Here is a 23,578-nt window from a genome sequence, read left to right on the forward strand (position 1 = left end):
TCTCCACGCAGGTCCACTGTGAATCACGCGTTCTGGAAGAGTTTCTTCTGTTGTTTCCTCCCCTACTCTTCCTTGAATCTGCAGTATCTCCACTTTTATTAAACTGTCTCTCCCCGGACTATCAGTGTGCTCCCTTCCTATTCCGCCATCTTGCCTCCTCTGTCTTTTTCTTTTTTTTAAGATTTATTTATTTATTTGAAAGGCAGAGTGGCAGAGCAAGAGGGAGAGACAGAGACAGAGAGAGACCTTGTATTTGCTAGTTCACTCTCCAAATGACCACAGGAGCCAGAGCTGGGCCAGGCTGAAGCCAGGAGCAGAGAACTCCACCCTGGTCCCCCACATGGGTAGCAGTGGCCATCTTCCACTGTCTTCCCAGGGTTTCTGGCAGGAAGATGGATCAGAAGGGGACTAGAACTGGCAGTGTGGCTTAACCAGCTGTGTCACAAAATCAGCCTCCTCTTTTATTGCACATGTTATCTCTCATAACTTTTTCAATTTTTATCATTTATATTTGACAGGTAGAACAACAGAGAGAGAGAGAGAGAGAGAGAGAGAGAGAGAGAGAGACTTTATCCATTGGCTCACTCTCCAAATACCTATAAAAGCTGGGGCTGGGTCAGGCAAAAACTGGGACCCCAATCTTCTTGAGCCCTCACTGCTGTCTCTGGCTACACACCAGCAGGAAGTTGGCATCAGGATCAGTCTGGGCACTCTGATATGGGATGTGGGTGTCCAAAGCAGCATCTGAACCATTGCACAAATGCTCCCCCTCAGCTTTTTGCTAATAGCCCTTCTGACAAGTGTGAGGTGACGTCTCCTTGTGGTTTTAGTTTGTATTTCTTGATTATTAGTAATGTCTGGTGTTATTTCATATATCTGTTGGCCATTTATATGTCTTCATTTGAGAAATGTCTATTCAGGTCTTTTGCCCGTTTTTAAATTGGGTCATTTGTTTTCATGCTATTGAGTTGTTGGAGTTCCTTATGTATTTTGAACATTAACTCCGTATCAGCTGAATGGTTTGCAATTATTTTCTTCCAGTCTGAGGTCATCTCTTCACTCTGTTGATTGTTTCCTTTGCTATGCAGAAGATTTTCAGTTTGATACTATCCCATTTGTCTATTTTTGCCTGTGCTTTTATGATCATATTCCAAAAATTTATGGCCCATATTTCAAAACTCATGGAACTTTATGCCTATATTCTTCCAGTAGCTTTACATTTTCAAATCTTATGTCCAAGCCATTAATTCATTTTGAGTTGATTTTTGTATGTGGTGGGATATTTCATTCTCCTGCATGAGACTATCTAGTTTTCCATTTTGTTGAAGAAACTGTTCTTTTCCCATTCTTGGCTTCTTTGTCAATAATCTACCATAAATGCACTTCTGGGTTCTCTACTCTGCTCCATTGCCCTGTGTGTTTGTTTCTTATGCTAGTATTACATGGTTTAACTATAGCTTTAAGTGCATTTTGAAATTAGGTACTGTGATGTCTCCAACTTTGTTGTTTCAGTCAAGACTGCTTTGGTTATTTGGGTCTTCTGTGGTTGCACATGAATTTTAGGATTTTTTCTAAATAAAATTCTGTGAAAAATGCTGGGATTTTGATAAGGATTGCATTGAATCTGTAGACCACTCGGGTAGATGGACATTTTAACAATATGAATTCCTTCAACTCATGAATGTAGGATACATTTTTTATTTGTATCTTCTTTAATTTCTTTCATTAATGTTTTATAGTTTTCAATGCACAATTTTTTACCTCCTGGTTGAATTTATTTTCAGTTTCTTAATTTTAAAAAGATTTATTTATTTATTTGAGAGAGAGCGAGGAACGGAGAGGAGAGATGGAAGGAGACACAGACAGGAAGACAGACAGACAGACAGACAGAAAGCACTCTGATCTACAAGTTCACTCCCCAAACAGCCAAAGTCTAGGGCTGAGCTGGGGATGAAGCCAGGAGCCAGGAACACAATCCTGATCTCATCCCAGCAGGTGGCTGAGATCCAATTACTTGAGCTACAACCAGGCCACCCAGGGTCTGCATCAGCTGGAAGCTGGAATCAGGATCTAGACCTGGAATTGAACCCAGATCCTCTGATGTGGGACTAGGCTAAATGCCTGATCACCCCCTGACTTTTTTTTTTTAGTAGCTATTATAAACAATCTTATTTTCTTGATTTCTTTTTTGGTAGTTTGTTATTAGTGTATGAAAACACTACAACTGACTTTTATATGTTGATTTTGTATCCTCCCACTTCACTGAATTTGTTTATTAATCCAAACAGTTTTTGGTAGTCTTCAGGGTTTTCTATACATAAAGCTGCGGTGATATAGGAATAAGCAAAATGTTTTCCTTACTCTCTTCTCTCAACACTTCTGACATCAGATTTGTGGGGTTCTCCTCCCACATTTCAAATAATTCTCTGGCAGATTCTCCGGTGGATGCCAGCTGGGTGCCCTCAAATTCAATTCAGTTCTGACACTGCTTATGTGGAGATCGACCCTAACCCCACAGATTGAGGGTTCAGTCCCACAACCACCCCTCACTTCATATGCCAATCACAAGCCTCAAGTCGTGGCCTGGGCTTTGTCTAACTGATTACAACAGCTCCCTCCTTGGGTTCCATTCATTTGCTAGATCACAGAACTCAGAGAAATGCTCTGCTTACATTTAAAGATTATGAAGAATGTTGCAAGGGATATAGAGGAACAGCCAGACAGAAGAGATGCATAGGGCAGGGTTGGGTGGGAAAGGGTGGGGATCTTCCATGCCTTCTCAAGACATTCCTCCCCCAGGAACTTCCATGTGTTCCGTTCTCTGGAAACTCTCCAAACCCCACAGCTCAGGAATTTGTGTGGAGGCTTCAGTACGAAGGTGTGATTGGTTATTAACTCTCTCCTCTCTGAAGAATGGAAGATGGATCTGAAAGCCAATCTTCTAATCACCAAGAGTTGCCTCATTAAAACAAAAGATGCCCCTAGCACCCAAGAAATCCCAAGGGATATAGGAGCAAAGGCCAAAGATTAGAATGAAAGATTCTCCTAGTATCCCTATGGCTTAGGAAATTACAAGGCTTTTAGGAGCTCTGTGAATGATATGGGGAAAGAGACCAATAAGTATATTTTTAAAAATTTCATAGTCTATGCCTTGGTCTTTAGCCATGTATCCCCTATAGCAAAATGATTATCTCAGCATTTACTTTAGTGTAGCACTTATAGGCTAGAGATAGTACCAACACAAATATGTTTAATATCTGGGGATGCTAGTGCTTTTATTTGGAAACAACTAATTTGCCCTATAAAGCCATTAGCTTTTCATATTCTTATACTAATTTCATTATTCTCTTTTCCCTTTGATTTACTTCTGTTTGTATCTTATCATAAATGTATGCAAAATTATTTAGCACAGAAATCAGCTAGATGCAGTTCTTTTACTCACAAGTCAGTTTTCATTCATCTCATGTTCTGAAGAGTCTTCACCTCAATGTCCCAATGCACTTAATCACTGGGATCCCTGCTATCATTAGTCTTATTTACACGATGTAGTGCATCTTAACACCACCAATGTTACACCACATCATATTAAAGTCAGATCATATTAAAGCTTAGTTTCATTACAGAACAAGTAAGAAAGAATTACAGAGTATTTGCTTTGTCTTTCCTATAGAATACCCTTGTTACCGTACTGGATATTATCAAGGAGAGGTGGCATTACGAATAGCCATGATTCCATTATTTCTAGGTTCCAAGTTACCTGGGGACAAAGTCAATCACCCTATCTCATTCCACAGCCTTGTACTAAGACTGGTTTCCACTGTGTGTTATCTTACAGCAGGGCTCACCTCACTCCTCTCCTAAAGGTAGAACGTGAACAGTATTTAGAACAGTTCCTACCCCTACTAACAGTACTGCAGGATGCATATTGTTTTGAACTATTCTGGAAATGCAGCAGTCTTAGTACATTAGTTTAAATTGTAACTGCCCCCAGAGACCTTCCCTGAGCGTTGAGGGCTATCAGATTCCCACAGATGTGCCAACTGCACCTCTGGAACTGGGATAGAGGGCTGGCCCGAAGGCCACTTCAGCTTTCATTTATATTAAAATAGTTGAGCAGCCCTGTTGTGTCAGGGTATAGGTTCTTCCCATCACTGGCTTATTGCATTATCCCCTGTTATTTGTTGAGCCTGCCTGGCCCACTTTGATAAAGCCGGATTATCTTTCCAGGCTGACTCCCGTTCTTTGCAATCCCCTCTAAGATGTCAATCCCAGCTAGTCAGTCACTTCCCCCTGAATGCTGCTTCTGATGAAAAGCGAATTCAGCATGGCCCGGGATACCTAGACCAGCACGTAGCTCTCCTAAGGTCCTTTTTCGGTTTTGTGAGCCAGTGTTCTTTCATCTCCTGTGCATGTTGTTGCCACTGAGTAAAAAGTGTTCAACAGCTGTTAGGATACATGCTTTGCTCCCAAAAGTGTTGGGGGCATCATACTAGGTTTGGATGTATTACCTACTAGGTGTAATTTGGTATGCATGAGCCCTAAAACCTCTCATAGCCTTCCTAGCTTCAGGGTGGGACCACTCCCTGGACAATCTTCCATCTACCCGTGATGTCCACTCTTTAGTCCCATCAGGAATTCATCATTTCCCCTATCTTCCTTAGTATCTTTCCATTCACAAAGACAAGAGTGATATGTATTTGTGAACTTCATGCTGTGGAATGTCGGGCATGTGACTATGATATCTGTCTATTAGAACTAGGGATCCCTCTAAGTATTTCATCATCAAGGTTTATAGTTAAACAAGTGATGGGTTTTGGGGGGAGGGGCATGTACCACATGGTTTGTAGTCCAAGTAGGAAACAGTTATAACCTTTGTAAAGTAGATGCAAGCCAAAAAAAATAGGAGTCAGACGGTGACATATTAGTAGTTATCTTTAGTCATTAACAGTCACTTCAATTCTCATCATATCATCTGAGCATAATGTCCTCAGAGCAATACTACTTACATTTGCAGGCTGCCGCTTGGATGTGTCAGCTTCCAAAAGCAGGGCTAGCCCAGCAAATGTGTAATTTATTCATTCTGGGCATCTGGTGTGACTGTGCTAAGAGCATTTTCTTGCTCTGAGCCTCTTTCAAGGTATTATTGCCATGTTGGATTTCATTCCTTTACCCTCAGTTATTATCTCTCCTTTCCATTTTACATTACTTTTTACCATTTTTGGAAGGGATGATAGGTTCAGCCACTGTGCCAGTCCATTTTCTTATAGCAATACTGACCTAGTAAGTGTTTTTCCTTGGATTCACTCCCATTCATACAGGGTAGAGCTATACAGGTGCAGAACTTATGGGCTATCCCAACCACTTGCTAACTCTGAAGCATTCACTGTGTACCCCAACTTTGCCAGATGGAATGAAGGCACAAGCCTGTCAAGCCATTAGGGATTCTGGCATACATGTTTATGGTTACCGTTTTTTGCTTAGGAATCAATCACTTCTGCTTCTGGCAGTCCCAGGTGCATCCCTGGGACCACGGCATTAGGTAAGGGGAAAAATTGAGCTAACCTGGAGAAGAATTGCCTAGTTGGACCAGACCTCTCTCTTTCCCCCCAAATCCTTCAGAAAAGTGGAAGATTCTCCCCAGGGAGCACCCTACACTCTCCTGTTGAGTGTGCATGCGTGATCATGAAGGTATGTAAGCCAGTCCCTTATGCCTTTATCTCTGTTTTTTCAGTCACCCATTCCAATTCTCTATCAAACAGCTACTCTGAGGATGATAAAAATAAGATAAGTCCATTTGATATGGTATTTCTTTGCCCACTGTTGGACACTGTGGCCTGTAAAATATATCCCTTGTTTTTTTCTTCTAATGCTTTAAAAGTATTTTAGGCATTTGCATCTGGGTATGCAGAGCCCAATCCAGAGTGTCTATTCCATTAGGAACCATTCTGAGCCCCCCAACTCCTGACTCTGGGTCAAGGCTACTGGCATTGGTCCCGTACACTCCACTAGGTAAATCAGTAAATTAATTTTTTGGCATTTTTTTGGCACTCTGAGAGTGTGAGAGGAAAACTTCTAGATGCAGCCCATCTTTGCATAGCTGATTATACCAGACTTGAGCTCCCTGAATCAGGTCCACATTCCATGAATCTAAGGTATCTACCTCAGGGCAGTGCTCCAAAAGATCCACTTGGTGGTTCCACACACCTTCTGAATGTGGAATAGGGTTCTCCTGATAAGCATTGATATGTCCTACTTTAATTCACCCCTTAAGTTCCCAGAGTGCTTTCCCTAAGGATGTACCCCATATGGGTATCCCTTTAACAGTTCATTTTCATATTGTTTGTCTACCAGACCATACGGCCAGATGATCAGCCCATGAATCTATACTCAAACACAGAGGATTTTACCATCGTCCAATTCTTCCATCACTGCTAGGAAAATAGCACACAATTGAGTCCACTGAACTGATATATTCTTACCTTTTTCAGTCAGCGTCTTTCCCTTCACTGGTCTTAGAGCAGCAGCTTTCCAAACAGAATGCTGTCCATGCATCTTGGAATCACCATTCATAAATCAAGCAGTTCTCTGTTTATCAATCCAGAGCTGTGCTCTTCAAATGGCTTCCAACTTGGTCCTGGGGGAAAGAGTATATCTGATCATGATTATTGTGGGTGCTTCCTCACATCCCCTGCTAGGTTGCTCTGTATAAATTATGTCCAGTATGAAATGCTTCTGGGCACTGCCTTTTTTTTTTAGATTTGAAAGGCATAAAAACAGAGAGAGAGACAGAGAGACACACAGAAGTGGAGAAAGAGAGACAGACAGACAGACGACACAGAAGGGGAGAGAGAGAGAGAGAGACAGACAGACAGACAGACAAAAACACACAGAAAGAGAAAGAGAGAGAGACTTCCATTTGCAGGTTCACTTTCCATATGCCCACAACAGCCAAGGCTGGGCCAGGCTAAAGCCAGGAGCCCAAAGTCAATACAGGTTTCACACGTGGATGACAGGAACCCAACTACTTGGGCCATCACCTGCTGCCTCCAAGGGTGGGCATTAGCAGGAAGCTGGGATTGGGAGTGGGGCTGGAACTTGAACCCAATCACTCTGATATGGGATGAACGCATTCCAAATGGCGTCTTAACCACTGTGCCAAATGCCTGTCCCCGCCTTCTTTAGTTGAGTGCCTCACTGACATCAATGCAAGATATTATCTTCAGTTTCATGATTATTCTGTGTCTTTCAGTTATAGAGGCAGTCTCAGCTAATGCCTGTAATTGGCAGGCCAATAACTCTCAAATGGTGTGCCCCAGATTGTAGTGTCTGGGCACTCTCCCGCCCCAAATCCCAAGTCACTGCCTGGAGGTGCTTACAGCCATCTGCCGTAAGCTCCAGTTGGAATGAGTATGAATGGCAGGCACTTCCCAAATCATACCTCTGAGTGGGGACTGCAGGGGCCTAAAGGCAATGAGAGAGCTAGCATTTTTTTGTAATTAAACATGGACATCTTTTGCTTAAGTTTTCCCTCATATACAGCTTTTTCAGGTTGTGGTGGTAATCTTACAGGTAGGAACTAGCAATATTCCTAGAAAATATAAATAAACCAACCAAATGCTGGGCTTCGTGTTTGGTCCTAGGGGTAGGTAGCCACAGCACTGCTTTTTTTTTTTTTTAATCATTTGTGGGAGTAGAGAATAGACAGGAGGAAAACACTCTGGTTTTCCCTTATAGCACAACCTTTGGTGTTGGAAGTAGAATCAAAGATCAAACTTAGACCAGAAGATGCTCCTGGCACCTCAACACTCAGGAAATTCAAAGGTTTCAAGATCTCTGTGCCAGAGTTGGGGACAAACATCAATATATTTTCCTCATTTTTTTCATAAATATATCCCATCATTCACAGTCAGAAACAATTTAACTTTTTCCTTTCCAATTTGAACGCACTTTTTTCTTTATTTCTCTAGCCTAATGACTCTCGCTAGGACTTCTACTACTCTGTTGATAGAAGCAGTGACAGGGGGCCTCCTTGTCTTGTTCTTGGTCTTAGAGGAAAAAACTTTTCAGCTTTTCAACATAATGGAAATGATGTCAGCTGTGAGCATGACATTCACAGCTTTATTGTGCTGAGGTACATTCCTTCTAGATGCAATTTGCGAATTTTTTTTAGCATGAAAGGATGCTGAATTTCATGAAAGGCTTTTTCTGTATCTACTGAGATGATCATTTGGGTTTTGTCCTTCATTCTGTTAATGTAGTCTATCACATTTACAGATTTGTGCGTGTTGACCCATCCTTGCATCTCTGAGAGAAATCTCACCTGATCATGGTGAATGATTATTTTACTGTGCTGTCAAATTTTGTTTGCTACTAATTTGTTGAGGATTTTTATATCTTTGTGTAAGAGGAACATAAGCATGTAATTTTCTTTTTCTGTAGTATCCTTATCTGACTTTGTTATCAGGGTAATTTTGCCCTTATAAAATTAGTTTGGAAGTATTCCCTCCTCTTTAGGTTTTGTGTATGTGTATGTGTGTGTGTGTGTAAGAATTTCAGAAGGATTGGTATTAGTTTCTAAAATATTTAGTAGAATTCAGCAGTGAAGCCATCAGGTCCTGGGCTTTTCATTGATGAGAGACTTTTTATCACCAAATTCAATTTTCTTACTTGTTACGGATCTGTTCAGATTTTCTATTTCTTCATGATTTAGTCTTGGAAGGTTGTATGTTTTTATAGATTTTTCCATTTATTCCAGGTAAAGCACTTTTTTGGCATATAATTGTTCCTAGTATCTTATGATTAGTTTTTCTATGATATCAGTTCCAATGTCTGCTCTTGCATTTTTGATTTATTATTTATCTTTTTGTCCTCAGTCCAGTTAAAGGCTTGTCAGTTTCATTCTTTCAAAAACAACTTCTAGCTTCAAATGCCTGCAACAGTCGGAACTGGGCCAGGCTGAAGCCCGGAGCCCTGAACTCCATCTAAGTCTCCCCGTAGGTGGTGAGTACTTGATCCATCACTTGCTGCTTCCCACTGTGCACATTAGCAGGAAGCTGGGACCAGAAGCAGAAGCTGAATTCCAACTGAGGCACTCTGACATGGGGTGGGGGCTTAGCTGCTGTACCACAATGCCCACCCTAGGATTTCCCTTTTGATTTCTCCTTTGACCCACTAGTTGTTCAGGAGCATGTAGTTTAATTTCCACATTATGTGTGAACTTTCCAATTTTCATCCTGTTACTGATTTCTAGTTTCATACCATTGTGGTTGGAAAATATACTTGATACAATTTCGATCTTCTTAAATTGGTTATGACTTGCTTTGGAGCCTAACATTTGATCTATCATGAAGAATGTCCCACAAACTTTTTAAACAACATTCATGATGGCCTGAGCAATCCTAACAAGAAGACAACTTACAAAGCCATACTTAAAAACCAAAAAGGAAATCTTGGTAAGCAAAAAACTGCAAAGAATTCTTGAGTGGCTGAAAACAAGTTTGTATCCAAGAGGAAAATGGCAGCCCCTAGGACAAAAGCAAGAGCTTTTAGAAAACTATTACCAACAGAGATGATAGCAACAACAAAACCAAGGATGCTCTGTGTCCAATGGGCTGCAACGGGAGCATGCATCTGTAGGTGAGCACGCACCCAGGAAAGAGGACAAGGTTTAACCACGGGTGTTACACGGGCAGAGAGCAGCCCAGCCCTCACGGACGGTCAGGGTCACATCGTACCAGCTTTCTCACTGACATCTGAACTGAGCGCCGTCCTGGCAGCTCTCCTGCTCCCTCAGTCACACAGGCGGAACAGACAGAGGCACCAGAAAGTCTAGCAGGGATCAGTCACACAGAGGAGCTCAGCGGCCAGAATCACCAAATACTGCAGGAAGCCACCACCAGGTCAGGAAAGTCAAGGGAAACACATTTTGAACACTCAGAACAAAATTGTATTTCAAAGTACAGTCTCTTTGTGCAATAAGGGAGGGCACAAAATTCATGTAAAAGAATCAAACACAATAAATCAGAGATATTAAATCAGAAACTAACTGATGGAAGTGATAGAAACTTGGATAAATGGGCCAAAAGTTGAATGGACACACTAAAGGAACAAATGTGTGAAACAGAAAATTTGGCTCAGGAATTTGCCCAACACAAAAGAATAAAGGGAAAAAATATAAAAGAAGATTTTATAGAGCAGAATACCAAGTTCAGTAGAGCCAAAGTCCTCTTAAGAAAAATCTTAGAATTAAAAAATAGAATGGAGGGGAACAATGCCGCTTTCATCTGCAACTTGCAAGAATTTTGAATACAGACTCCCAAGAGGGTTAGCGTCTGTGAAAATCTAGCTCAGTGCTTGTACTAAATATTTTTACGGCTTTTTTTCCTCTCAAAAGCATATATTTTATATATGAATATTCAAAAATAACTATAGTTTGTGTTAATATATCAAATTCCAAACTTCTTGTCCCTTTGATACAAATTTAAAATGGCTTCCTAAGTAAATACTTTCTTCCTTACATCTTATTTTCAGATTTGGCTTTTAACTTTTAATATTTTTATGATAACAGGATGGAAGTCCATATTTTAAATAAAAGGCTAAGAGATATGCTTCCATTTTTTCTTATTAATATTTTCAGTTAAATTAATATGTTCCATATCACTAAGAAAAACTATGCATAATGAAGAATAAGGGCCAGCATTGTGGCTTAGCAGGTAGAGCCCCACCTGCAGTGCTGGCCTCCCATATGGGCACTGGTTGGAGTCCTGGGTGTTTCACTTCCAATCCAGCTCTCTGCTAATGTGCCTGGGAAGGTAGCAGAAGATGACCCAAGTTCTTGGGCCCCTGCACCCTCGTGAAAGGCCTGGAAGAACATCCTGGCTCCTGGCTTAGGTTTGGCACAGTCCCGGCCATTGTAACCATCTGGGGAAGTGAACCAGCAGATGGAAGATATTTCTCTCTTTGTCTTTTCTCCTCTCTCTGTAACACTTTCAAATAAATAAATATTTTTTAAAGAGAAGAAAAACAGAAAAAATAAAGGCAGAATAATTACCAAAAGCTTAACATTACTTGACTCACTTGATGTGCTGAAGTATGAATTCTTTCTCCTTTCTCTAGTTTTAATTTTCCATAAACATGAAACATTTAAAAATAATTATGTATTTAAACTTAATTATACAAATGTAATTAAGATAATTATACTGTTTTTAAAAATAATTTTTTAGAATCCTAGGGGAAAGTATTGATACTTTAGGAGCTTTAAAATCTCTTTACTATTTAAGAAGTTCTTTCTTTCATTCTTTTCAAAATGCTACCAAAACAGTTAAGTATCAATGAAAACAATTTTGCATTTTTGGTTTCCATTTCAGTACTAGGATCTCAGATAATCATGACATAATTTCTGTCCTGTTCCCCCTTCTTGCTCCCATACATGTATCACCTTTTGGAAATGTCTTGCTTTGTGCTTTAGGAGGAGAGGAAAGAGGGAGGAGAGACAATAATGAATTAGGAGGAACTGAGAAAAAAGAAGACAGAATCGGCATTAAACATGAGCACTCCATTTTTCTGCAGAAGTCACAGCACAAGCCTTGGTTTCAATGCACAGTTTTGGGGATAAAAGAAAGCGTGGGTCGAACCAATAAATCAAAAGGGACCACTCAAGATTTCAGGCGAGTTGTGCACCTAGTGTTCTTGCTAAGCCTCGTCTAGCATGGGCTTAATAATAATGTAGGTTTCAGGGGTCAGATTTGAGGCAACCTACCTGGAGGGTTGTGATCCACCCTAAGGTTTTCAGGAAGGTCAACTGAGGTCAGGTCAATTTCAAAATGGATACAAATTCTCTGGTGGTCACCTTTTACATAATTTGAATAAGCCATGGAGCTGAGTAAGTTACCTAATAGTTTGTTACCAGGAGACCATGCCAAGGTCATGTGGCCCACTTGACACTTAGGGTTTCAGCAGAATACAAACAAGGTGTTAACAGGAACAGAAGAGAAGCAGCAGGATCCATCTCTTGTTCTTTTCATTGTGACTGCTCTATTCTACTCCTAGACGACTAGAAACCAATTAGAGACCGGATATCACCAGAATGGTATGCTTGAGTATGGCTGGTCCGTGAATGAAAGGATTCAGGATTCAATGACTTCTGTCAAAGTTGTCTTCTTTCTTGTTTGTTCCCAACATCTAAATTCAACTGCACTACTGGAAAATTTTCAGGTTCGAGTATTTTCCCAGTTAAAATTCAAATGGCTTAAAGAGACACAAAGCATTATTCTACCAGCCTACAAATCAACAGTTCTGTTATCAGCCTTAAAATCTAGTCATCAGTTGTTCCATTCTCTCTTGGAGAAGCTAAAAATTTCAGTGCAGGGTGACAGAAAAATATCTAAAATGGATGATAGAGTACTAGTTAAAAGAGTTTGAAAATTCTCTCTGTGTGACTTGGGATGGGTCATTTAATCTGCCATGGTTTCAGTTCTTGTATCTATAAAGCTGTATCCCGAGGCCCCAAGCCCAACCCTGACTGAAAGAACAAATCCAGACAGAAAGGGATCAAGATGGCTTAAGGGCCGGCGCCGTGGCTCACTAGGCTAATCCTCCGCCTGTGGCACCGGCACCCCAGGTTCTTGTCCCAGTTGGGGCGCCGGATTCTGTCCTGGTTTCTCCTCTTCCAGTCCAGCTCTCTGCTGTGGCCCAGGAAGGCAATGGAGGATGGCCCAAGTCCTTGGGCCCTGCACCCACATGGGAGACCAGGAGGAAGTACCTGGCTCCTGGCTTCGGATCGGTGCAGTGCACTGGCTGTATCGGCCATTTGGGGGGTGAACCAGTGGAAAAAGGGAGACCTTTCTCTCTGTCACTCTGTCTCTCTCTAACTCTCCTGTCAAAAAAAAAAAAGATGGCTTAATAAGAGAGGAGTGTCACTAGTGTCAGCCACTGAAAAAGCAGGTTTGCAGGAGACAGGCTGAGGGCAAACTTCTGTAAAGCAGTGATGAAAACTGCAAACAGCACACAGACTCCGAGAGCCTGCAGCATGTGAGGAACAAGGCCCGTTGCCACTGTGGCTCCTACTTTGGAGCTCCACCCAGGGGAGGCCATCTTGCTGGAGAAGGTAAGCAGAAGGGCTGGGACCCCGCTACACACTGCAGCTGGCCTAACGACAGGAGAGCTTCCCTGCCCTCCCTTTCAGTTCAGTCTAGAAAGCTAACTGGGGTCTGAGCAACTCTTAGCCTCTCTCTACCTTCACAAGCACCAGACCCAAGCTGTTGTGGGACAGCGCCTACTGTCTTAGGGGACATTCTGACTTAGGGGACAGCAAGCAGCCCCATCACCCCCAGAAGCTCCTAGAATCTGAGCCAGAGCACTTTCCATGGCAGAGAACATGTCCCAGCATCCCACAGTGGGATTTCGGGGCACCGGCTCCGGAGTCACACTAGCTCACTTTGCATCATCTAGAGAGGTTGCCCTTGGCATCTCGGGGCTTGGCACCAGCAAGCAGCCCATAAGAAATCCTACAGGACTAGCCCTGAGGAAGTCCCCGCTGCACTTCTTCACACAAACCTCAGTGTCATCCTTACATTCCCTGTGGGATACAGGAGCAGTTCCCTCTGTGCTCTAGAGCTCTGGGACTGTTGCTGTTGGTGCCACAACCTACAGAGTAACTCACTCTCATCTCTCATCTGTGAGATCTAGAGGGCTGTATCTGTATTCCTCTGCTTCAGGCTGGTGGCTGCCAGTCCACAATCCCCAGCATAACTGGCCTGTAGCCTGTGCTGTTCAACCTGAGTCAGGACTCCCCTGTAGCTCTAGGACTGTGACTGTTAGCTCTAGATTCCTCAGAGTCACCAGAATCTACCCTCTGGAACCCAGGGAGGGCCTTCTTGTATCCCATCACTCCAGGCCCACACCTGCCAGTGTACGATCCTCAGCATAAGCTGTATTCATCCCATAGGACTGGGGCAAGTTCCCCTTCTTATCCCCAAGTGCTGGGACTAGGACCTTTTGTGCTACAAGCCCTAGCATAAATTGCACTCATGCAGCAGGATCTGGGGAAGGCCCTGTTCATATCATACAGTCCAAGAGCCACAGTTACTGGTAACACAAGGCCCAACATCACTTGGGCTTCCAGGGCAGAACAAAGGAATAGCCCGTCTTTGTCCCACAGCACCATGTATGTGACTATAGTCTTCACAAACTCTAGTGTGATTAACATCCAACTCTCAGGGGACTGAAGAGAAATGAGAGGAAGCCCACATCTACTTCAAAGTCATAACACAACCTTCAAGAACTGCTGCAGACTAGACAACTCCTGACATTGACACAGATACTACTGACATTGACCACAGCTGAAGAAATCACTCAGGTTACACTTTTAGGCTCACAGAAAATCAAAGCCAACGCAACAATCCAAGAGATATCCCACAATCCACTGAAACAAAATTCTTTTCCAACAAAACCTACTCCATAAAGAAGAAGGAACTATTATACCAGATGCACAAACGTTAACATGGGGACACAGGAAACATGAAGGAGCCGGGAAGCATGACACCTCCAAAGGAACACAATAGTTCTCCAGAAACAGAACTGGATTTAAGAGAAATGTATGAAATACCAGAAAAGATAATTATAAATAACAATCCTAAGGAGACTCAATGAGATACAAGAGAATACAGATATACAGTTTAAAGAAATTAGGAGGAGCCAGAGGTTAAGCCATTGCACTGTTGCAATACCAGTATCATACTGGAGTGCTTATTGAAATCCAGCTTCCTGCTAATGCAACTGGGATGTCAATGGAAGACAGACTAACCGCTTCAGTTCCTGCCACCCACGTGGAAGAGCAGAATGGAGTTTCTGGCTCTTGGCTTCATCCTGGCCCAGATGTGGCTATTATGGCCATTTGGGGGAGTGAACCAGCAGATGAAGGGTTTCTTTCTCTGTCTCTGTTTCTCTCTCTGTCACTCTTTCAAATAAATAAATAAATCATAAAAAATAAATGAAGAAAACAATATATGAATGAAAAATAAACAAAGAAACAGAAATCATTTAAAAATTATAAACTTGGGGGCTAAAGCTTCAATAATTTAAATGAAAGTACAACTGAGAGTTTCAACAGAATAAACCAAATGGAATAAAGAATTTTTGGACTAGACTGTTGAAAAAACCTAGACAAAAATACAGAGAAGAGAATTTAAAAGAATGAAGAAAGCCTATCAGACATAAGGGATATCATTAAGCAAACACATATTTCTATTACAGGGATACCTGAAGGAGGAGAGAAGGAAAAGGTATAAAGAAAACTACTAAATGAAATAATAGTTTAAAACTTCTGAAGTCGTAAAAGTGATAAGACCATCCCAATACAGGAAGCTCAGAGAACTCCAGCAAACTCAACCAAAAAAGATCTTCTCCAGCATGTTATAGTCAAATTGTCAAGAATTAAGGACAAAAAGAGAATACAAAAAACACCGAGAGAAAAAGTCAAATTACATACAAAAGAATAACTGCTAGACTAACAGCAGACTTCTCAGCAGAAATCCTACAGGCCAGAAGAGAGTGGGATGATATATTTAAGGTGTTGAAGGAACAAGACTTCCAGCCAAGGGTGTCATATTCAATGAAGCTATCCTTTAGAAGTGAGAGAAAAAAAAGTATTTCCAAGACAGGCAAAAACTGACAGAATTCATCACCAACATACCAGCATTATAAAAAAATCCTAAAGGGAGTCCTACATTAGAAGCAATGATCCTGAAAACATATGGCAGTACAAAATTCACTAACAGAGCAGATATAGAAAATAACCCATTGACAAAATGACAGGAGTTAGTTACTATCTATCAATATTATCCCTAAATGTAAATGGATTAAATTCTCTATAAAGATAAAGGTCGACTGAATGGATAAAAGAACAAGACCCAGGGCTGGTATTATGGCACAGTGGATGAAGCCATGGTCTGTGATGTTGGCATTCCATATGGGCAATGCTGACTGCTCCACTTCTGAGCCAGCTCCCTGCAAATGTGCCTAGGAAGGCAGCAAAAGATGGCCCTAAGAGTTTGGGCCCCTGCACCCAGGTGCAGAATTGAATGGAGTTCATGGTTCCTGGCCTCGGTTTGGCCCAGCTCTGGCCACTGTTACCATCTGGGGAGTGAATGAGTGGATGGAAGTTCTCTGTAACTGCCTTTCAAGTAAATAAACAAATCTTAACAACAACAACAAAAACTTAATACCCAACTATATGCTGCCTACAAGAAATTTACTTCACAGCAAAGATACACATGGGGCCAGCGCCGCAGCTCACTTGGCTAATCTTCCGCCTGTGGCACTGGCACCCCAGGTTCTAGAACCGGTTGGGGTGCTGGATTCTTTCCTGGTTGCTCCTCTTCCAGGCCAGCTCTCTGCTGTGGCCCGGGAAGGCAGTGGAGGATGGCCCAAGTGCTTGGGCCCTGCACCCGCATAGGAGACCAGGAGGAAGCACCTGGCTCCTGGCTTCGGATTGGCACAGCATGCTGGCCGTAGCAGCCATTTGTGGGGTGAATAAATGAAAGGAAGACCTTTCTCTCTGTCTGTCTCTCTCACTTTTTAACTATGCCTGTCAAAAAAAAAAAAAAAAAAAAAAACCTCACTTCACACAGACAAAGATAGACATGGGCAGAAAGAGAATGGTTAAAAAAAAATAGACCATGCAAACAGGAAGAAAAACAAGCTGAAGTAGGGATACTCATTTAAGGTAAAATAGACTTTAAATAAAAAATCATAAAAAGAGACAAAGGAGAACACTATGTATTAATTAAATCATTAATTCAGCAAGAAGATAGAGCAATAACAAATATATTTGCACCCAAAACATGATCACCCAGATATGTAAAGCATATGTTATTAGATGTAAAGGGAGAGAGAGAGAGACTCCAACACAATAGTGGAGAACTTCAACACCCCACTGTCATCAATGGACAGATCATGCAGACAGAAAATCAACAAAGATACAATCAAGTTGAATCATATTTTAGAGCACATGGACCTAACAGACATTCATAGAACATTTCACCTAACAGCTACAGACTACATATTCTTTTCATCAGCACATGGGCCATTTTCTAGGCTACATCTTATGTTAGGCTACAAATCAAGTCTCAGTAAATTAAAAAAAAAACAGAAATACCATGTATTTTTGCAGACCACAAATTAATAAAACTAGAAATTAACAACAAGAAGAATAATAGAAATTTTAAAAATATATGGAAATTAAATAAGCTACTGAATAACCAATGGAACACTGAAGAAATTAAAAAGGAAATGAAAAATATTTCCTGAAACAAATGAAAATGAAAACAAAACATACCAAAATTTGTAGAATACAACAAAAGCAGTAGTAAGACATTATAGCAATAAGTGCTATAAACAAGCTAGTAAACAATTTAATCATGCATCTCAAGGAAATAGAAAACAAGAACAAACCAAACCCTAAACTAGCAGGAAGAGAGAAATAGTAAGAATCAAAGCAGAAATAAATGAAATTGAAATGAAAAAAATATACATACACACAAAAGATCAACAAAATGAAAAGCTAGCTCTTTTAAAAAAAGATTTATTTATTTATTTGAAAGAGTTACACAGAGAAAGAGAGGCAGAGAGAGAGAGAGAGAGAGAGAGAGGTTTTCCACTGGCCACAATGGCAGGAGTTGGGCCGATCCGAAGCTAGGAGCCAGGAACTTCTTCTGGGTCTCCCACATGGATCCAAGGACTTGGGCCATCTTCTACAGCCTTCCTAGGCCATAGCAGAGAGCTGGGTTAGAAGTGCAGCAGCCAAACTCAAACCAGTGCCTATATGGGATGCTGACACTGCAGGTGGCAGCTTTTACCCTCTATGCCACAGCGCTGGCCTTGAAAAGCTAGCTTTTTAAAAAGATACACAAATTTTTACTTAGTCTAATACATAAAAAGTAAGAAAAAAAATAGAGATGAAGCATGAGACATTACAATTGATATTACAGAAATACAAAGAAGCCCAAGAAATTACTGTGAACAAACTATATGCTAACAAGTTGGAAAATTTCAAAGAAACTGATTCCTGGATACATATAACCTGCCAAATCTAGATCAAGATGATATAGAAAATCTAAACAGATACATAATAAGACTGAAGCAGTAATTACAAGTCTCCCATCACAGAAATTTCTAGGACCGGATGGCTTTACTCCTGAATTCCGCAAAACATTCAAAGAGGAACCAAAACAATAGTTTTCAAACTACTCCAACATATTAAAAAGGATGGAACTCTTTCAAATTCTTTTTATGAGGCCAGCATTACTCCAATACAAAAACCAAAGAAAACTATAGACCAATATTCTTGATGATTATAGATGCAAAAATTTTCAACAAAATATCACCAAGCCAAATCTAATACTACATCAAAAGGTCATACATCATGATTAAGTGGAATTTATCCCAGAGGTATAAAGGTGGTTCAACATTTACAAGTAATCATCAAATCACACCAACAGAATGAAAAAACAAAAACCATATGATCACAATGGAAGTGGAGTAAGTATTTGATAAAATTCAACAACCCTTCATGATAAAAGCTGTCAACAAATTAGGTATACAAGGAACAAAGCTCAAATTATAAAGGCTATATATGACAAACCTGCAACCTATAATATCATACTGAATAGGGAAATCTGAAAGCATTTCCCCTCAGATTTGGAAAGAGACAAGGATGCTCATTTTCACCACTCTTATTCAATACAGTTTTGGAAGTATTAGCAAGAGCAATTAGGGAAGAAAGAAATGAAAGGCATCAAAATTGGGAAGGGGGAAATCAAAATGGCTGTGCTTGCAGATGCCATGATTTTATACGTGGAAAAAACTAAAAACTCCACAAAAGCTGTTAGAACTTAGAAACTCATTCAGTAAAGTTGAAGAATACAAAATCAACATACAAAAATCAGCATTTTAAAACATTTATAGTAATAATGTTATTGAAGGAGAAATCAAGTAAGAAATTCCAAATCCACAATAACTACAAAAATACAAATATTTAGGAATAAATTTAAGCAAAGAAGTGAAGAGCTCTACAATGAAAATATGAAACACTGATGAAAGAAGTCAGCAAGGAAACAAAACAATGGAAACATATGCCTGTTTACAGACTGGATGAATTAAAATTAAAATGTCCATACTAGCTAAAGCAGACTCAGTGCAACCCCTATCAAAGTACCAATAACATTTCTTACGAAAAAAAAAAACCTCCTAAAATTTATATGGAACCACCAAAGACCAAGAATAGCCAAAGTGATCCCAAGGGGGAAAAAGAACTTGAGTTGTAGGCATAACAATATCTGATTTTAAAGCACACAACAAAGCTATAGTATAAAACAGCATGGTATTAGCACAAAAACTGACACACAGATCAATTAAACAGACTAGACAGCCCAGAAATTAACCTATACACATTCAGTCAAACGATTTTTAACAAAGGCTTCAAGAATATGAACTGGAGAAAATAGAATCTTTTCAACAAATGGTGCTGGCAAAACTGGACAAACATGAAATCGGACTCCTATCTCTCATCATCTACAAAAATCAACTCAAGGTGAATCAAAAACCTAATGAAAGACCTGAAACCATGAAATTGCTAGAAGAAAAATAGGGGAATCACTTCAAGACCTTGGTGTAAACAATGATTTCTTGGATAAGACTTTAAAACACAGGCAACGAGGCCGGCGCTGCGGCTCACTAGGCTAATCCTCTGCCTTGTGGCGCCGGCATACCAGGTTCTAGTCCCGGTCGGGGCGCCGGATTCTGTCCCGGTTGCCCCTCTTCCAGGCCAGCTCTCTGCTGTGGCCAGGGAGTGCAGTGGAGGATGGCCCCAGTGCTTGGGCCCTGCACCCCATGGGAGACCAGGAAAAGCACCTGGCTCCTGCCATCGGATCAGTGCGGTGCGCCGGCCACAGTGCGCCGGCCGCGGCGGCCATTGGAGGGTGAACCAACGGCAAAGGAAGACCTTTCTCTGTCTCTCTCTCTCACTGTCCACTCTGCCTGTCAAAAAGAAAAAAAAAAAACAAACAGGCAACGAAAGCAAAACTAGAGAAATGAGATTAATTCAAACTCAGAAGCTCCTGCACAGCAAAGAAAATAATCAATACCATGAAGAGACATCTGACAGAATGGGAGAAAATATATGCCAGATACTTATAGACAAAAGATGAATATTCAGAATACATCAGGAACTCCAAAAGCTCAACATTAAAATAACCAATCTTAGCAAGAAGTGGTGAAAGAATAGATAGTTGTTAAAAGAAGAAATACAAATGACCAAAAAATGTAAGAAAAACTGCATAGTAACACTAGTTATCAGAGAAAGGTAATCAAAACCACAATGAGGTATTATTTTACTCCTCTTGGACTAGAAGTTATAAAAAAGACAGAGGGTATGGAGAATATGGAACTTTTACACACTGTTGGTGGGAATGTAAATTAGTACAGCCACCTGTGGAAAACAGTCTGGAGATTTTTTACAAAAATACAACTTCCATATGATGCACCAACTGCACTACTGGGTATATACCCCAAATACATGAAATCCTTGAGTCAGAGATGCCTCCTCTACCACGTTTATTGCAGCACTGTTCACAATAGCCAAGGTACATAATCAGCCAAGGTGTCCACCATCAGATGAGTGAAATTTAAAAAAAAAAGTGCCTTATATACACAATGGAATACTATTCAGACACAAAAAATGAAATCCTGTTATTTGTGGTTCACAGACTGAGGCATATATATCAGAGTAACATAACATATTAACAATGGGGAAGCTGGGTGTGGGGTGCAAGGGAACAAGATGTACTATACAATTTTTGTTTTGTATATTTAAATCTCTTCTGAAATAATTTTTTAAAAAAAGCAAGTGGAAAAGGACTACAGAAACCAAGTAACAGCCAGAGAGAGGACATGTCCTGGACTGGCTGGGAAGTGATATCTCACAAAGGAGGGGTGAGTCACAAAGAAGGGGCAGGAAGGACGTGGGACCCGTCTCACCAACTGTGTGCCTGACTTAGAGCCGGCTCTCTGAGGAGGCTTAGCTTTATGGCACTACTGTGGAGGCACTCTGATGGGACTGCTGGCTGTAGGCTCTTCTGAATATGGTGACTCACACAAGACTCACCTCATCCTACCTCTTTAGTCTTATTTGGTTACTTGTTAACATCATTGCCTCTATTTTGTTCTCTGACAGACCCTTCACTCCATCAAGAACTAGAATTAGAACATACTACGCATAGATGAATTATTTTCTCCCTCATCACCTGAGAAAACCTTATGTTTTTCAGTATTGTGTTGACATCTGTTGAGTTTGGACTGGTTGTTTCGAGAAAAGAGAAAAGCAACAAACTATGATGGGTTAATATATTTAAAGTACATAATCATGACATATAGCTAATATTTACTTGTTTCTAAAAAATGAGTATGTTGTTTTATAAGATACACAGGTAATCATTTACGTTTTGTCTGTGAATACATTTTAATTACACAATTAATTTATGGGTCCAATTTTCTAATGGAAATGTTCCAGCATGAAAAAGGGAAACATTGCAACATTAGCTTTTCATGTTGCAACCACTTTATCATAGCAGAAATTTAGAGGTAGTTCAAAGTCCATAAATAAAGCATTGGTTAAATTATGAGGCATCATAAAATAGAGTGCTCTGGAGCTGTTAAAAAATGAGATTGATGTACAGGCTCTCATTTGTACTGCAGCCAAATCTAAGTCAGATGAGACATGCATGTACTGATTTCTATATAAAACAACATACATGATGATTGTACATATCATGTAACAACTTGATTCTAATTGTGAAAAATGTAGAGATACACACTTACATATTCGAGTTATATCATTAAAAAAGAACTCCACACTATGAAACAGAGCAACCATCTAAGGGTACTTCAAACACTTTGTGGAAAAATAGAATCAAAAGATAAGCTGATTTTACTGCAAAAAATTTTGTAATACATACCTAGTTTTCCCATAATATGAACTTTATACGAGAATTTTAAAGACCTCTCACATGTGGTAGGCTGTTTCTTGCACAATTCAAGGAGACAGTATTCACAGTTTACAATGATAAAGTATTGAATGGCGTATGTGCTTGTACAAGGATGGCAGATTAGCTGAGAAGATGTTGCAATAGACTTTTGATTAGTCCAGCTTTAGTCAACCACTATTACGATGCCCAGTTTCTCTGTGAACACAATCTTTCTAAAGCATTTTTAGTTTCCTTAGACTGACTGGTTTATTTTTAAACTTTCAGTGGATTTTAAAAACCAATTTGACTTGAAAAGGATTATAAGAAGCCCTAAATAATTTTCTCTGAAACTCCAATGAAAATTGGAATTCCATTTCTCTTCTTAAAGAAACATTGGTTCCACTGGAAAAAAGTTACAAATACTTATTTCACACTAAGAATCAGACTTTCTTTCCTTATATTATAAAACAGTTTTTTTCACTAGAAATCAATCCAAACATCTACACCCAACTTATATTTGATCAAGGATCTAAAACCAATTCCTGGAGTAAGGACAGTCTATTCAACAAATGGTAATGGGAAAACTGGATTTCCACGTGCAGAAGCATGAAGCAAGACCCCCTAACTTACACCTTACACAAAAATCCACTCAACATGGATTAAAGATCTGAATCTATGACCCAACACCATCAAATTATTAGAGAACATTGGAGAAACCCTGCAAGATATAGGCACAGGCAAAGACTTCTTGGAAAAGACCCCAGAAGCACAGCCAATCAAAGCCAAAATTGACAAATGGGATTACATCAATTGAGAAGCTTCTGCACTGAGAAACAAACACTTGGCAAAGTTAACAGGCAACCAACAGAATGGGAGAAATTATTTGCAAACTATGCAACTGATAAATGATTAATAACCAGAATATATAATGAGCTCAAGAAACTTAAAAAAAAAACAAAACAAACAATCCAGTTAAAAATTGTGCAAAGGATTTAAACAGGCATTCTTCAAGAGAGGAAATCCAAATGGCCAACAGATACATGAAAAAATGCTCAGGATCACTAGCCATCAGGGGAAAGTAAATCAAAATCACAATGAGGTTTCACATCATCCACTTTAGAATGGCTTTCATATAGAAATCAACAAATAGCAAATGTTGGCGAGGATGTGGGGAAAAAGGTACCTTAATCCGCTGTTGGTGGGAATGTAAACTGGTATAGCCACTGTGGAAGACAGTATGGAGATACCTCAGAAATTTGAACATAGACCTCCCATATGATCCAACCATCATACTCCTGGGAAGTTACCCAAGGGAAATAAAATAAGTATGTGAAAGAGTTATCTGTACCCCCATGTTTATTTCAGCTCAATTCACAATAGCTAAGATATGGAATCAACCCAGATGTCTGTCAACTGAAGACTGGATAAAGAAATTATGGGATATGTACATTATGGAATACTACACAGTGGAAAAAAATCTTATCATTTGCAACAACATGATTTAAACAGCAAAACATCATACTTAGTGAAGTAAGTCAGTCCCCAAATGAAAAATACCA

At 40.2% G+C, this 23,578-nt stretch overlaps 1 pseudogene; it reads left to right on the forward strand.

The window, feature by feature from the left end:
- The window catches only part of LOC100357063 (putative RNA-binding protein 46 pseudogene), a 43,236-nt pseudogene that overhangs the window by 14,349 nt on the left and 5,309 nt on the right, over positions 1-23,578 (forward strand).

This window comes from Oryctolagus cuniculus, chromosome 3, assembly GCF_051225735.1.
Source record: "Oryctolagus cuniculus isolate XC-2025 breed Fujian yellow rabbit chromosome 3, ASM5122573v1, whole genome shotgun sequence".
NCBI classification, from domain to species: domain Eukaryota; kingdom Metazoa; phylum Chordata; class Mammalia; order Lagomorpha; family Leporidae; genus Oryctolagus; species Oryctolagus cuniculus.